Here is a 16323-nt window from a genome sequence, read left to right on the forward strand (position 1 = left end):
CGGACCCATTCTTTATTAATGGGTCCGGAATGTGCTGTCCGCATCCGCATTTCCGGATCCGCACTTCCGTTCCGCCAAAAAATAGAACATGTCCTATTCTTGTCCGCAATTGCAGACAAGAAAAGGCATTTTCTATGAGAGTGCCGGCGATGTGCATTCCGCAAAATGCAGGATGCACATTGCCGGTGTCCGTGTTTTGCGGATCTGCAAAACACAGACAGACATGTGAATGGACCCTAACTCTGCATGTATAGATTTCTTATAAATCTAAATGAAACTGCCTGAGTAAATGGACTTGTACATATTCACTCTAGGGCTATATATATATATATATATATATATATAAAAATATATATATATATATATATATATATATATATATATATATATATATTGTAATTACTGTGTAAATGAGATATTTGTTTTAATAGTGTTTTCTTTTCATACAGAAATAAAAGGCATACTTTTACAGAGGGTGTCTAATTCCAAGCAGGTCACCGACATATAATACTAACCCACCAGCAATATTCTAGCAGTGTAATTGGCTTCATCCTAGTTCAGATGCACCCATTCATTTTAAACTCTTTAATCATGGACAGCTTTGCCATGTGACCCCTGTCTGATCACCAGTCCAGGGCTTGCCCCCATGTGTAGACAAGAGGTCAGTATCTCATCATCATCTATCCAATCCTCCCCCCCCCCCAAAGCTCTCAGACCCCTCCCTTCCCCACCAAGTTTTAAGGTGGTCATATATATTAGATAGAAGTAGGATGATGGTTGAATGAACAAACATCTGGTGAACGATCCTTTCAGACATGACCATACACATATTAGTCCATATTGGGCATCACTGCCCATAAACGTTCAATGAAACTGGGCGATGGCCGAACGATTGTTCATGTAAGAAAGATCATTCATGAAAAAAATGATCTTTCTTTGAACAAAAGATCTTTCGTTCTGACTACTGGACGAAATTATTAAGTGGAGTCAACTTTTTTTCAAACAATAATGTTCTGTCATCGGTCAGCTAAAACAATCATCATTGGTTAAATTTCAACCTACGAGTATTTGTCTTTATTGAAATCATCCGTTTTGATCAACTTTAGGCTAATGTGTATGGGTATCTTTACTTGTTCCTCTATAGGTCCCTACAGTACTGCTGATATCATATTCTGTACTATGTAAGGGAGCAGGAGAGCAGTCAGCCTATACAATTATAAGCTGTGGAGGTATAAAACTCCCCAGGCTCACACTTTCTATACTGTCGGTGCATCTCCAGTATATTCTGTGAGATACAGCTCTACACTGCACTCTTCCACCTTCTCCTTGTAAAGTCTGACAAGGAGAAACCCATCATAAGCAGGAGGCAGGGAAGACAGGCTGAAGTTGCATCACATAGGACTACACAAACTCTGCAGCGCTAGTTAGGGGACAGAAGTTCTATGTCATTATCTATCATTTGCTGCAGAACAAGTGTATTGTGATGTCACTGACCGCTCTATGGGCTGTATTACAGCTAGTGATGTAGCAGACGATTGTCGGTAAGGAAGCGTACCTTCGCGACAATCGTCTGCTCATCAGTAGAGGAGACCGCTGCTATTACATGAAGTGATCTCCTCCACAGTAACGCCATCACTCTTGCCCATACTGAATTATTGTTTGCCAGCAGCACATTGTTATTAGACACTTGTCAGTGACGATTTGCTTGACACAAAGCCAGAAGCATAATGGGAAATGTATGCTGCATTAGGGGAACAATAGAAGAGGGAAAGGAGCCATGCTGACAGCCCATAAATGCCACATCAACTAAAGAGGTATACAAAATGCATACAAAAGAGACTCTACATTATTTTTTATCATAGTCTATGTGGCACTAAACAGGAGTGGTTCTTTAAATACCAAGCAGCATGTCCTCCTGTATTTCTTGCTGAAAAATTAAACCATATGAGTGCCAAAAAATTGAACCTATTCTCCAAAAAATAAATACAGTTTGTCCTGCACAAATTATTTTCATTATAAAAGTTGAACCAGTTGGGGGAACACAGTGGAAAGTTTGGCTCATGTGCCAATAGCTTAAAGGGGTTATCAAGACTATAAAATGCCCCCCCATATGCCAGGCCCCTCACAATGAATATACTTACCTAGTTCTCTGCAGCCGCTCCTGGTCCCCATACCGCTGCTGCTGCTTCTCCCTGTGCGCAGATGAAAACATCCGGTGTCAAGGGGCAGCCAATGGCAGGCGGGGACGGGGACAATCCGGTCTAGCATCACGGATGTTTTCATCCGCGCACGGGGAGAAGCAGCAGCGGTGGTGCTCGGACCAGGAGTGGCGCGGGGAGCCAGGTAAGTATATTCAATGTGAGGGGCCCGGAATATGGGGGAGGGGGGCATTTTATAGTCTTGGATAGAGGATATCCAGGTCTTCTGATAGGTCATAGATACACATACATGTGAGAGGATCACATTAAAGTCTGTGAGCTCAGGTCACTACTGAGTTCTGAATACTTGCGTTGTTTTGTTCCGGCATAGAGTTCCGTCGTCGGGGCTCTATGCCGGAAGAATCCTGATCAGGATTATCCCCATGCATTCTGAATGGAGAGAAACCCGTTCAGGATGCATCAGGATGTTTTCAGTTCCGGACCAGAACGTTTTTTGAGAAAATACCGCAGCATGCTGCGCTTTTTGCTCCGGCCAAAAATCCGGAACACTTGCCGCAAGGCCGGATCCGGAATTAATGCCTATTGAAAGGCATTAATCCGGATCCGGCCTTAAGCTAAATGTCGTCGCATTACCGGATCCGACGTTTAGCTTTTTCTGAATGGTTACCATGGCTGCCAGGATGCTAAAGTCCTGTTTGCCATGGTAAAGTGTAGTGGGGAGCAGTATACTTATCGTCCGTGTGGCTCCCGGGGCGCTTCAGAGTGACGTCAGGGCGCCCCACGCGCATGGATGACGTCATTCTGGAGCGCCCCGGGAGCCGCACGGACGGTAAGTATACTGCTCCCCCGCTCCCCACTACTACTACGGCAACCAGGACTTTAATAGCGTCCTGGCTGCCATAGTAACACTGAACGCATTTTGAAGACGGATCCGTCTTCAAATGCTTTCAGTTCACTTGCGGTGTTACGGATCCGGCGGGCACCTCCGGCAAATGGAGTACACGACGGATCCAGACAACGCAAGTGTGAAAGAGGCCTAAAATGGTCTCTATAGAAGTTTCAAATTCCTTTGGCACTAATTCAGATTTCTGTTAATGGAAATGTGACAACATTCTAATCAAAGAGCTTTAGGGTCCATTCACACAACCGCAACTGTTTTGCAGTCCGCAAATTGCGGATCCGTAAAACACGGACACCGGCCATGTGCGTTCCGTATTTTGCGGACCGCACATGGCTGGCACTATAATAGAAATGCCTTATCTTGTCAGTGTCTGCGGACAAGAATAGGACATGTTCTATTTTTCTGCGGGGCTGCAGAACGGAGGTGCGAATGCGGACAGCACACTGTGTGCTGTCCCCATTAAAAATAAATAGGTCCGCGCCCGTTCCGCAAAATAGCGGAACGGATGCGGACACATTTTGCGGATGTGTGAATGGACTCTTTCACCTCAATCACAGCTTGACTTCAATGCTGAGCCAGATTTTCAGTGACAGAAATCTATAAATCAGTGTGCAAAAGCAGTGGCGTTGCTAGGGCTGGTGTCACCTGATGCGGTAGAAAATGGTGTCACCCCCCCCCCCCTTCCCCCGAAGCAATAATTTTTTAGCCATATATGGGGGCTATGGTGGTGCGTGCTGCTGCCATAGGGGGCATCCGTTAGCTCAGCAGACCCCCCCTAGCAGTCAGAGCCTGGTCTCGGGAGGGGCACTTCCACATTATTTTCTGTCCACCACCACAAAACAATGGTGCTTATAGAACAGACTACACAGTGTAGAGGTATACTGTATATTGTGTGGCACAGTGTAGAGGTATACTGTATATTGTGGGGCACAGTGTAGAGGTATACTGTATATTGTGTGGCACAGTGTAGAGGTATAATGTATATTGTGGGGCACAGTGTAGCGTATACTGTATATTGTGTGGCACAGTGTAGCGGTATACTGTATATTGTGTGGCACAGTGTAGCGGTATACTGTATATTGTGTGGCACAGTGTAGCGGTATACTGTATATTGTGTGGCACAGTGTAGGCTATATGTGTATAACATAAACATATTTCATATGAAAACTTACAATTACTTGGCTTGGCCCTTTTGGATCTCGGACACCACTTCAACACTTTGGCCGGGGGCTCGGCGGAGCTGATGTTGTATTTTATCCTAATGGGAAAGATTTCATAGTAAGGATTTGGAGAAGGGGCAGAGGAATATCAGAGCAGGGAGAGGCTGGTGCTGCTACTAGGGGGTCATACCATGGGGGAGTAATAAAGCCCACCATAATCCCCCCCCCCCCCCCCCAGTAGAAATAATTCTCCTTTTAATGTGACAGTGCAAAAAATACCCCCTTGTAATGCCCCCAGTTGAGCTAATGTCCCCATAGTGCCTCCATAATGTCCCAGTATAAAATACCCCTATATAGTGCCCCCAGTAAATTCCCCCATAGTGCTCCTCTCCCCCCTTCCTGCTAGTGCCCCCCATAATGTACCAGTATAAAATGCCCCATATACACTCACCTAAAGAATTATTAGGAAAACTTGTTCTATTTCTCATTAATGCAATTATCTAGTCAACCAATCACATGGCAGTTGCTTCAATGCATTTAGGGGTGTGGTCCTGGTCAAGACAATCTCCTGAACTCCAAACTGAATGTCAGAATGGGAAAGAAAGGTGATTTAAGCAATTTTGAGCGTGGCATGGTTGTTGGTGCCAGACGGGCCGGTCTGAGTATTTCACAATATGCTCAGTTACTGGGATTTTCACGCACAACCATTTCTAGGGTTTACAAAGAATGGTGTGAAAAGGGAAAAACATCCAGTATGCGGCAGTCCTGTGGGCGAAAATGCCTTGTGGATGCTAGAGGTCAGAGGAGAATGGGCCGACTGATTCAAGCTGATAGAAGAGCAACATTGACTGAAATAACCACTCATTACAACCGAGGTATGCAGCAAAGCATTTGTGAAGCCACAACACGCACAACCTTGAGGCGGATGGGCTACAACAGCAGAAGACCCCACCAGGTACCACTCATCTCTACTACAAATAGGAAAAAGAGGCTACAATTTGCACGAGCTCACCAAAATTGGACTGTTGAAGACTCTGATGAGTCTCGATTTCTGTTGAGACATTCAAATGGTAGAGTTCGAATTTGGCGTAAACAGAATGAGAACATGTATCCATCCTCTGATGGCTACTTCCAGCAGGATAATGCACCATGTCACAAAGCTCGAATCATTTCAAATTGGTTTCTTGAACATGACAATGAGTTCATGGTACTAAAATGGCCCCCACAGTCACCAGATCTCAACCCAATAGAGCATCTTTGGGATGTGGTGGAACGGGAGCTTCGTGCCCTGCATGTGCATCCCTCAAATCTCCATCAACTGCAAGATGCTATCCTATCAATATGGGCCAACATTTCTAAAGAATGCTATCAGCACCTTGTTGAATCAATGCCACGTAGAATTAAGGCAGTTCTGAAGGCAAAAGGGGGTCCAACACCGTATTAGTATGGTGTTCCTAATAATTCTTTAGGTGAGTGTATAGTGCCCCAGTAGATGCCCTCAGTGTCCGGCCTCTGATAGGCTGCCGGCCTAGTGTCCCCCATAATGCCCCCCAATAATGTGCCAGTAAGTGTCCCCATAGATGCCCCCCCATGTGCCAGTATCAAGTGCCTCTTACCTCCCCCCCACATGTCCCAGTATCATAGTGCCAAACCCCCCCAATGTGCCAGTATCAAGTGCCTCTCTCCTTCCCACCCCCATGTGCCAGTATCATAGTGCCAAACCCCCCCATGTGCCAGTATCAAGTGCCTCTCTCTTCCCCCCATGTCCCAGTATCATAGTGCCATCTCCCCCCCCCATGTGCCAGTATCATAGTGCCAAACCCACCCATGTGCCAGTATCAAGTGCCAAACCCCCTCCCCCCCCCATGTGCCAGTATCAGGTGCCTCCCGCTCCCCCCGTGGCAGTAACAGTCCGGTATTAAAAAAACAAAACACTTACCTCCATGTCAGCGATGCGATGCAGCCTCTTCCTGTGTCCCGCCCTGTATGTCCATATATGGAGTCAGTGCTTGTATTTCAGAAAAGTTTCTGCTGGGATTCGAACCCACGACCTTCTGTATCACAGGCAAAAAAACGTAACGGATACGGAAGACATACGGATGCATTTCCGTATGCATTCCGTTTTTTTTGTGGACCCATTGACTTTAATGGAGCCACGGAACGTGATTTGCGGCCAAATATAGGACATGTTCTATCTTTCAACGGAACAGAAAAACGGAAATACGGAAACGGAATGCATACATTGAAATGAATGGTTCCGTATACGGAATGCAAAAAACAGCCAGCAAAACGGAAACAAAAAAACGGTAGTGTGAAAGAGGCCTAAATGATATGTTGTATGCCTAATATGTCATAGATGCATGTGAGAAGATCTCATTGATGAAGTGTGTGATCTCGGTCCATCACCCATTTCCAGAATGAAATGGCTCTATAGAGCACTTATATCCTTTTGCACAGTGGCGTTGCGGGTGACACCAGTGGATGGGGGTGACACCAGCAGGGCCGGCATTTGTATTGCCGACCTCAGGAGATGATTCGAACCCACGACCTCTTCCTGTGTCCTGCCCTGTATGTCCATATATGGAGTCAGTGCTTGTGTATTCTAATTTAGCCTGTATTTCAGAAAAGTTTCTGCTGGGATTCGAACCCACGAACTTCTGTATCAGAGGCAAAGTACCTAACCACACGACCATAAGAGCGGCATTGACACTGAGTGTGCTGGGACACTGAGTGTGAGTGTGCTGGGACACTGACTGAAAAAATATGAGACTTCTACTGTTATAGCTGGCTAAGTGTACATCTATACACATGACTGCTGCCCTAACACACCCAGCACTGCTATATCTCTATATATGATAGCTGCCCCAGCACCCAGCTCTGCTACATCTAATACACATGACAGCTGCACCAGCACACTCAGCTCTACTATATCTCTATATATGACAGCTGGCCCAGCACACCCAGCTCTGCTACATCTATACACATGACAGCTGCCCAAACACACCTAGCACTGCTATATCTCTATATGACAGCTGTCCCAGCACACTCAGCTCTACTATATCTCTATATATGATAGCTGCCCCAGCACACCCAGCTCTGCTACATCTAATACACATGACAGCTGCACCAGGACACTCAGCTCTACTATATCTCTATATATGACAGCTGCCTCAGCAAACCCAGCTCTGTTACATCTATACACATGACAGCTGCCCAAACACACCTAGCACTGCTATCTCTCTATATGACAACTGTCCCAGCACACTCAGCTCTGCTATATCTCTATATATGATAGCTTCCCCAGCACACCCAGCTCTGCTACATCTAATACACATGACAGCTGCACCAGCACACTCAGCTCTACTATATCTCTATATATGACAGCTGCCCCAGCAAACCCAGCTCTGCTACATCTATACACATGACAGCTGCCCAAACACACCCAGCACTGCTATATCTCTATATGACAGCTGTCCCAGCACACCCACCTCTGCTACATCTATATATCTCTAAGTATTGCTATACAGTAGATATATAGAGATATAGCAGAGCTGGGTGTGTTTGGGCAGCTGTCATGTGTATAGATGTAGCAGAGCTGGGTTTGCTGGGGCAGCTGTCATATATAGAGATATAGTAGAGCTGAGTGTGCTGGTGCGCTGGTGCAGCTGTCATGTGTATTAGATGTAGCAGAGCTGGGTGTGCGTGGGACGCTATCATATATAGAGATATAGCAGAGCTGAGTGTGCTGGGACAGTTGTCATATAGAGATATAGCAGTGCTGGGTGTGTTAGGGCAGCAGTCATGTGTATAGATGTACACTTAGCCAACTATAACAGTAGAAGTCTCATATTACATTACACACAGTCAGTGTCAATGCCGCTCTTATGGTCGTGTGGTTAGGTGCTTTGCCTCTGATACAGAAGGTCGTGGGTTCGAATCTCAGCAGAAACTTTTCTGAAATACAGGCTAAATTAGAATCCATATATGGACATACAGGGCAGGACACAGGAAGAGGTCGTGGGTTCGAATTATCTCCTGAGGTCGGCAATACAAATGCCGGCCCTGCTGGTGTCACCCCCATCCACTGGTGTCACCCGCACCCCCTTGCAACGCCACTGTGCAAAAGGATATAAGTTCTGGAAATGGGTGATGAGATCTTCTCACATGCATCTATGACATATTAGGCATACGACATATCATTTAGGCCTATTTCACACTACCGTTTTTTTTGTTTCCGTTTTGCTGGCTGTTTTTTGCATTCCGTATACGGAACCATTCATTTCAATGTACTCCGTATGCATTCCGTTTCCGTTTTTCTGTTCCGTTGAAAGATAGAACATGTCCTATATTTGGCCGCAAATCACGTTCCGTGGCTCCATTAAAGTCAATGGGTCTGCAAAAAAACCGGAATGCATACGGAAATGCATCCGTATGTCTTCCGTATCCGTTCCGTTTTTTGCGGAACCATCTATTGAAAATGTTATGCCCAGCCCAATATGTTCTATGTAATTACTGTATACTGCATATGTCATACGGAAAAACGGAACGGAAAAACAGAACCGAAACGGAAACACAATGACGTAATCCTGATAAAAGCGAAACAACGAATCCGTGAAAAACAGACCGCAAAACACTGAAATAGCCATACGGTAGTGTGAAAGAGGCCTTAGACTGTAGTTCTCCTCTAAAGAGGTTGGAAAATTCTCATGTGAGAGAGGGAGTCACAGGTTTTCCACCACTAACCTGCAAGCTGATTTCCAGCCAAGAGTTGATCTATTTGGCAAGGTACCCTTAGGCCCCTTACACACGGGAATTCCATGCGGGTGCAATGCATGAGGTGAACGCACCCGCACTGAATCCGGACCCATTCACTTCAATGGGGCTGTTCAGATGAGCGGTGATGTTCACGCATCACTTGTGCATTGCATGAAAATCGCAGCATGTTCTATATTCTATATTTTTTTCACGCAATGCAGGCCCCATAGAAATGAATGGGTCTGCGTGAAAATCGCAAGCATCTGCAAGTAAGTGCGGATGCGGTGCAATTTTCACGCATGGTTGCTAGGAGATGATGTAAGTAAATTGATAAAAGTCAATTTACTGTATAATTTTCCCTTATATCATGGTTATAAGGGAAAATAATAGCATTCTTAATACAGAATGCTTACTAAAATGTGGCTTTAGGGGTTAAAATATTAAAATAAAATAACTCACCTCATCCTATTGTTCGCGCAGCCGGCATAGTCTTCTTTCTTCTTCTTTCAGGACCTGCAAAAGGACCTTTGATGACGTAATCCTGAAAGAAGAAGAAAGAAGACAATAAAATAACCGTGTTATAAGGGAAAATAATAAAATATACAGAACACCTAACCCAAACCCGAACTTCAGTGAAGAAGTCTGGGTTCGGGTCTGGGTACCACAGTCAATTTTTTATCACGCGCGTGCAAAACTCATTGAACCCGTGCGATAAAAACTGAACATCAAAACTGACTGCAATTGCGTACCTACTCGCACGATTTCCCCTGATCGCAGATGCAACGCATCCGGACCTAATCCGGACATGTTCATCTACAACGGGCCTTAGTCTGTCTATGTGCTCTTTAGCACTAGGATCCCGGCATTCTGTTCTGGTGGTGCTGGTGCGCCACGGATCCCATTCACTATAATGGTATTCGCTGTGTGTCCAACATGAATGCTGGCATTTTGCTAGTGAAAATACAGCTACATGCAGTATTCTGGCCGCCGCAGATGTGAACCTAGTCTTACAAGATTAACTTTTATGTATCAATTTTATTTTGATGAATTTAGCATTTTATGAAAATTTTTATTCAATATAATTCTTTAAAAAAGTGTACTATGTGATAAATCTCCACTTTTGGTATAAGGTATATATGGTTTATTTCTGTAAAAAAAATGATGCACTTCCAAAACCATTACTCTGTAATAAAATGTGTTTTTATAGTGTAAAGAGCTACACTCTCAGGCAGGGCGGCGATGACAGATTCTCTTGCAGACGACAGGGTTAAAGTCCAAATGTTGCTTTATTTATAACACTCCGGCAATACAGGCAAACCCAGTTATAAATCACTGGGTAAGGCCTCATGCACACGACGGTATTTTTTCATGGTCCGCAAAACAGGGTTCCGTTGGTCCGTGATCCGTGACCATTTTTTCGTCCGTGGGTCTTCCTTGATTTTTGGAGGATCCACGGACATGAAAAAACAGTCGTTTTGGTGTCCGCCTGGCCGTGCGGAGCCAAACGGATCCGTCCTGAATTACAATGCAAGTCAATGGGGACGGATCCGTTTGACGTTGACACAATATGGTGCAATTGCAAACGGATCCGTCCCCCATTGACTTTCAATGTCAAGTCAGGAGTTAATATACCATAGGATCAGAGTTTTCTCCAATCCGATGGTATATTTTAACTTGAAGCGTCCCCATCACCATGGGAACGCCTCTATGTTAGAATATACTGTCGGTTATGAGTTAGATCGTGAAACTCAAATCCGACAGTATATTCTAACACAGAGGCGTTCCCATGGTGATGAGGACGCTTCAGGTTAGAATATACTAAAAGAACTGTGTACATGACTGTCCCCTGCTGCCTGGCAGGTGCTGCCAGGCAGCAGGGGGCAGACCCCCCCCTGTTTTTAACTCATTGGTGGCCAGTGCGGCCGGCCACCCCTCCCCCCCTGTAGTTAACTCTTTGTTGTCCAGTGCAGCTGGCCCCCCTCCCTCCCCTGTAGTTAACTCATTGGTGGCCAGTGGGCCCCCCCTCCCTCCCCTGTAGTTAAATCATTGGTGGCCAGTGGGCCCCCCTCCCTCCCCTGTAGTTAACTCTTTGTTGTCCAGTGCAGCCGGCCCCCCTCCCTCCCCTGTAGTTAACTCGTTGGTGGCCAGTGGGCCCTCCCCCCTCCCTCCGCCTCCTAATTAAAATCTCCCCCCCTATCATTGGTGGCAGCGGAGAGTACCGATCGGAGTCCCAGTTTAATCGCTGGGGCTCCGATCGGTAACCATGGCAACCAGGACGCTACTGCAGTCCCGGTTGCAATGGTTACTTAGCAATTTGTAGAAGCATTATACTTACCTGCGAGGCTGCGATGTCTGTGTCCGGCCGGGAGCTCCTCCTACTGGTAAGTGACAGGTCTGTGCGGTGCATTGCTTAATGATCTGTCACTTACCAGTAGGAGGAGCTCCCGGCCGGACACAGACATCGCAGCCTCGCAGGTAAGTATAATGCTTCTACAAATTGCTAAGTAACCATGGCAACCGGGACTGCAGTAGCGTCCTGGTTGCCATGGTTACCAATCGGAGCCCCAGCGATTAAACTGGGACTCCGATCGGTACTCTCCGCTGCCACCAATGATAGGGGGGGAGATTTTAATTAGGAGGGGGAGGGAGGGGGGAGGGCCCACTGGCCACCAACGAGTTAACTACAGGGGAGGGAGGGGGGGCCAGCCGCACTGGACAACAAAGAGTTAACTACAGGGGAGGGGGGCCAGCCGCACTGGACAACAAAGAGTTAACTACAGGGGAGGGAGAGGGGCCCACTGGCCACCAACGAGTTAACTACAGGGGGGGGAGGGGGGCCGGCCGCACTGGACAACAAAGAGTTAACTACAGGGGAGGGAGGGGGGCCCACTGGCCACCAATGAGTTAACTACAGGGGAGGGGGGGGGGGCGGCCGCACTGGCCACCAATGTGTTAACTACAGGGGGGGGGCCTGCCCCCTGCTGCCTGGCAGCACCTGCCAGGCAGCAGGGGGCAGTCATGTACACAGTTCTCAGTATATTCTAACTAGAAGCATCCCCATCACTATGGGAACGCCTCTGTGTTAGAATATACTGTCGGATTTGAGTTTTCACGAAGTGAAAACTCATCTCTGAAAAAGCTTTTATGCAGACGGATCTTCGGATCCGTCTGTATAAAAAGTAACCTACGGCCACGGATCACGGACGCGGATGCCAATCTTGTGTGCATCCGTGTTCTTTCACGGACCCATTGACTTGAATGGGTCCGTGAACCGTTGTCCGTCAAAAAAATAGGACAGGTCATATTTTTTTGACGGACAGGAAACATGGATCACGGATGCGGCTGCAAAACGGTGCATTTCCCGGTCGTGTGCATGAGGCCTAAGGTGAAGGTCCAGCACCACAAAACATAAACTAAACCAAAATAAACACCTGCCCATCTGGGCTCTGGCTAATACAGCTACAGCTCCGCCAGCGGGGCAGCCACCTTCCCAGACTTTCTCCAGGCATTCCTCTCCTCCTCCTCCTGGACTGTGCTTTATTTCCCCTTGACGATCCCAGCTGGCTTCAGCTGGGGATCCCTCAGGCTAGGGAAAAAATCTGCCTCTGAATGGGGTGGACTGGGGAGGTCCCTCTATCAATCCTACCTTCTCCCAGTCCAATAAAATCCAGCCCATAAACTTAACAAAACTGTCTCAGCAACCTACACGTTGCTGAGACCATTTTAACCTTCTGGATTTTATTTACCTCACCCAGTTGAGGAAGCTTGGTGGGATATACACCCTTTCCAGGACTCTACCATACACTTTTCTGTTCACCTTACCACAATAGATTTTAAAAATTTGCCACCCGTTTTATACATTTTTTTACTTCCTTTAAAAGGTTTTATTTTGGACACTTTTGCATATAATAAAATTTTAAAAAATTTAACGTGTGAAATGGATTTTCCTGTATATTGCACTGCAAGTAAGGCCTCCTGCACACGACCGTTGTTTGTTTCCCCTGTCCGTTCCGCTGATTTTAGCATTTCAGATGCAGACCCATTCATTTCTATGGAGCCGTTGAAAATGCGGATAGTCCGTGGTCCGTGGTTCCAGTCCGTCAAAAAAATATAACCTGTCCAATTCTTGTCCGCTAAAAACGGTTCGCGGACCCATTCAAGTCAATGGGGCCACTAGAAAATGCGGATGCACATCCGATTGTCATCCGCGTCCGTTTTATTTCTATCATTTGGCATGGCAAAACTGTCTGCCAGAACTTGTGCCAATAAAATGAAAAAAAAATTATAATATACAGAATGTTAAAGGTCACAGGTTATGCTAATTGCTAGCCACTTGTGTGGAAATTTACTAGTGTGGTGTGGCAGTGAGTGCCTTGAGAGTTTTTCTTGGATAATAAGATGCTCCGATGCAGTGGCGTACACAAAATCCATGGGGCCCCGGTGCAAAACTGATCCATGGGGCCCCCTCCCTGCCCCCCCCCCCCCCCAACCCGTCGCAAGAATTTACTTGGGCCCCCTGGATTGGGATTAATAATGCTCCGCGCCTCTCTGTGACCTTTTTACTACAAAATCACAGTGAGATAAAGTTGTCACTGTGATTTTGTAGCAAATAGATCACAGAGTGGCGCGGAGCATTATCAATCATGTTAATGCTCTGTTTCTCCACTGTCCAGTGCGGGGCTTGGCTCACTTTCACGCAGTGGATTACCCGCACAGGATCCGCTCATGTGAAAGAGTCCTAAGCCCAATGCATGGCTACACTCACCCAGTCCTAACTAATAAAATCTGGTCCTACCTCATCCAGGGTGTCGCTGGCGTCGGCGTGATGTCCGCTGGATCCAGAACAAGGTCCCTGTGGTGATAGAGAAAAAAATGATAATCACATAAGGAAGGGATGGTGACTGCCCCTGTGAAATCACCAGCAGGGGGCGCTGTGCTGGCCTGTAAGACTGAGCCATGCCAATATATAGCATACATTTCCCCTAAGTGCTACTACACAGTACTAATGCCCACCTTGTGGCCCCTCACAGTAATTAAGCCCACCTTGTGGTCCCTTCAAAATAGTTATGTCCTCCTTGTGGCCCCTCACAGTAGTTATGGCCAGATATATGCCCCCCTTACAGTAGTTATGTCCAGATATGTGTCCCCCTCACAGTAGTTATGCCCAGATATGTGCCCCCTCACAGTAGTTATGCCCAGATATGTGTCCCCCTAGGACAGCGGGCAAAATGGAATATATATACAGCGGAGGCAAAAAATGGAATACATACACACGGGACAAATGGAATATATACAAAGGGGGCAACATGGATATATATACAGGGGCCCTGTATATATATCCATGTTGCCCCCTTTGTATATATTTCATTTGTCCCCTGTGTATGTATTCCATTTTTTACCCCTCTGTATAGATTGAATTTTTGTCATTTTTGGTATTTTGCCAAATATTTCATTCAATTTGACCCCGGGGTCGGGCCCCTATGGATTTGCCGCACTGCCAGATGCTCCCTGTGTCCCCTGTCACATACAAAAAAAAAAAAAAATGACCTACTCTGAACCTGCTCTGCTCCCGCCGTCTTGTTCATACTGTAATCCCGTCTTCTGGCGTGCGTCGGCCGCGTCATCCCGTCAGCCAGCGTGATCCCGCGAGACCTGGCTCGAGGGTCACGGGTCTGGAGCAAGGGTGGAGGAGGGGCCGCAGCGTAAGGTACTAACTGCGAGTGCGCACTGCTGCACCGCCGGCCAGACAGAGGCCGGGGCCCGACCGTCCACATACTATTAAAACTTTTAAAATCATTTGCGGTGGGGCTGCGGGCCCCAGCTGCCTTGGGTACAGCACTACTGCAGGGGCCAGGGGTCCACAGGCGGCCGGGCCCCCTGGAGTGCCGGGCCCGGTCGCAACTGCGACCGCTGCGACCCCTGTATGTACGCACCTGCTCCGATGGAATGTCGAAAAGCTTATTTCTTTGGTGCAGGAGAGGCCCGAACTCTGGGACACCCGGTCCAATGTATATCAGGACCGAGTTCGGAAGGAGTCGGCTTGGGAGCAAGTGGCCCGTAGAATGAGGCGGGCTGAATGGACAAAAGCTGATGGCCGAGGCCGGGCAGATTTAGGTAAGTATACGCAGTAATGAGAGAGAGAAAATGCGGCACTCACCAAGTTGCAAAAACAATTTCAGGCTTTATTCCTTCATGTATAGACAACAGACAGGTAGGGGAGCAGAGCAAGCCCTTCACTTCACGGAGCACATGTTTGTGCCGTACATGCTGGGGATCCGCGGTGCCTCTCTTTTGCAGGCATAGAGGCGGTGGGACCCATCCCTAGGGGTGGTGATCGCCACCGCCTCTTGTTGCAGCAGGAGGCACGGTGGATCATAAAAACCAAAGCTACTGGCCCACATGGCTTGAATGATAAAAACGACATGGCGGTGTTCTTATAGTTTAACCTGCTGGCCTACTCTGTCTTTCCACTTGTTTGTGCTCGTTTTCTCATTCGTTATTTGTTACATTTGTTTTGGCTACATTATTGCCTGCATGTATCGATATGCCCTTGTACACACGTGTCCTTCTCTTGATGTGGTCTTACTTTGTTTCTGTTTATGCATGGAGCGTCTTGCCGTCACTATGGGGATGGTTGAGGTGACGCCTATTTGTAGCACGTCTGGTGCGCAGAGACGTCATAGCGGTCCGACGAAGCGCTAGTCCAGCGCGAAACGGTCGTCACCGCCGATCCTCAGTGAATGGCTTGCTCCGCTCCCCTGCCTGTCTGTTATCTATACATGAAGGAATAAAGCCTGAAATTGTTTTTGCAACTTGGCGAGTGCCGCATTTTCTCTCTCTCATTACTGCGTATATTGGACCTGTGTCTTCGTATGCTGTGCACCACAGAAGAATTTGCTTAGAGGCTGATTGGTCGGAGTCTCACCGTCTATTGGGGTTGTTCTTGCCTGCCAGAGTAGTGTCGTCGTTTTCCATTGTGCTCTTTATTATTCAGATTTAGGTAAGTGCCAGCAATGTCGTTGTACTGTCCTTGCCCTGTCTGTCCCTAAATGATGTAGCTATAAATTCCATGAGGTCAGAATAATGTATATTTTGGGGGCCAGCTTCATTTTGCATAGGCCTGTACATGGTTTTGGGAAGAGTCGTGCACTAAATACCATACCCCATCATTTTTTACTTTAAATGGCTGACCCTCCCTTTGCTACAGCAAACAGTAGTCATGTCTAACCTGTATGTGCACTTTTTATTTGGTGACACGTGTGTCCCTTTTGTAATTGACCATCCTATCGTTGTCACCATCACATATTATAAAGAATTTTAGTACAAATGGCTTGCACGACTAATCTCC

The sequence above is a fragment of the Bufo bufo genome, chromosome 2 (genome assembly GCF_905171765.1).
Source record: "Bufo bufo chromosome 2, aBufBuf1.1, whole genome shotgun sequence".
Taxonomy (NCBI): domain Eukaryota; kingdom Metazoa; phylum Chordata; class Amphibia; order Anura; family Bufonidae; genus Bufo; species Bufo bufo.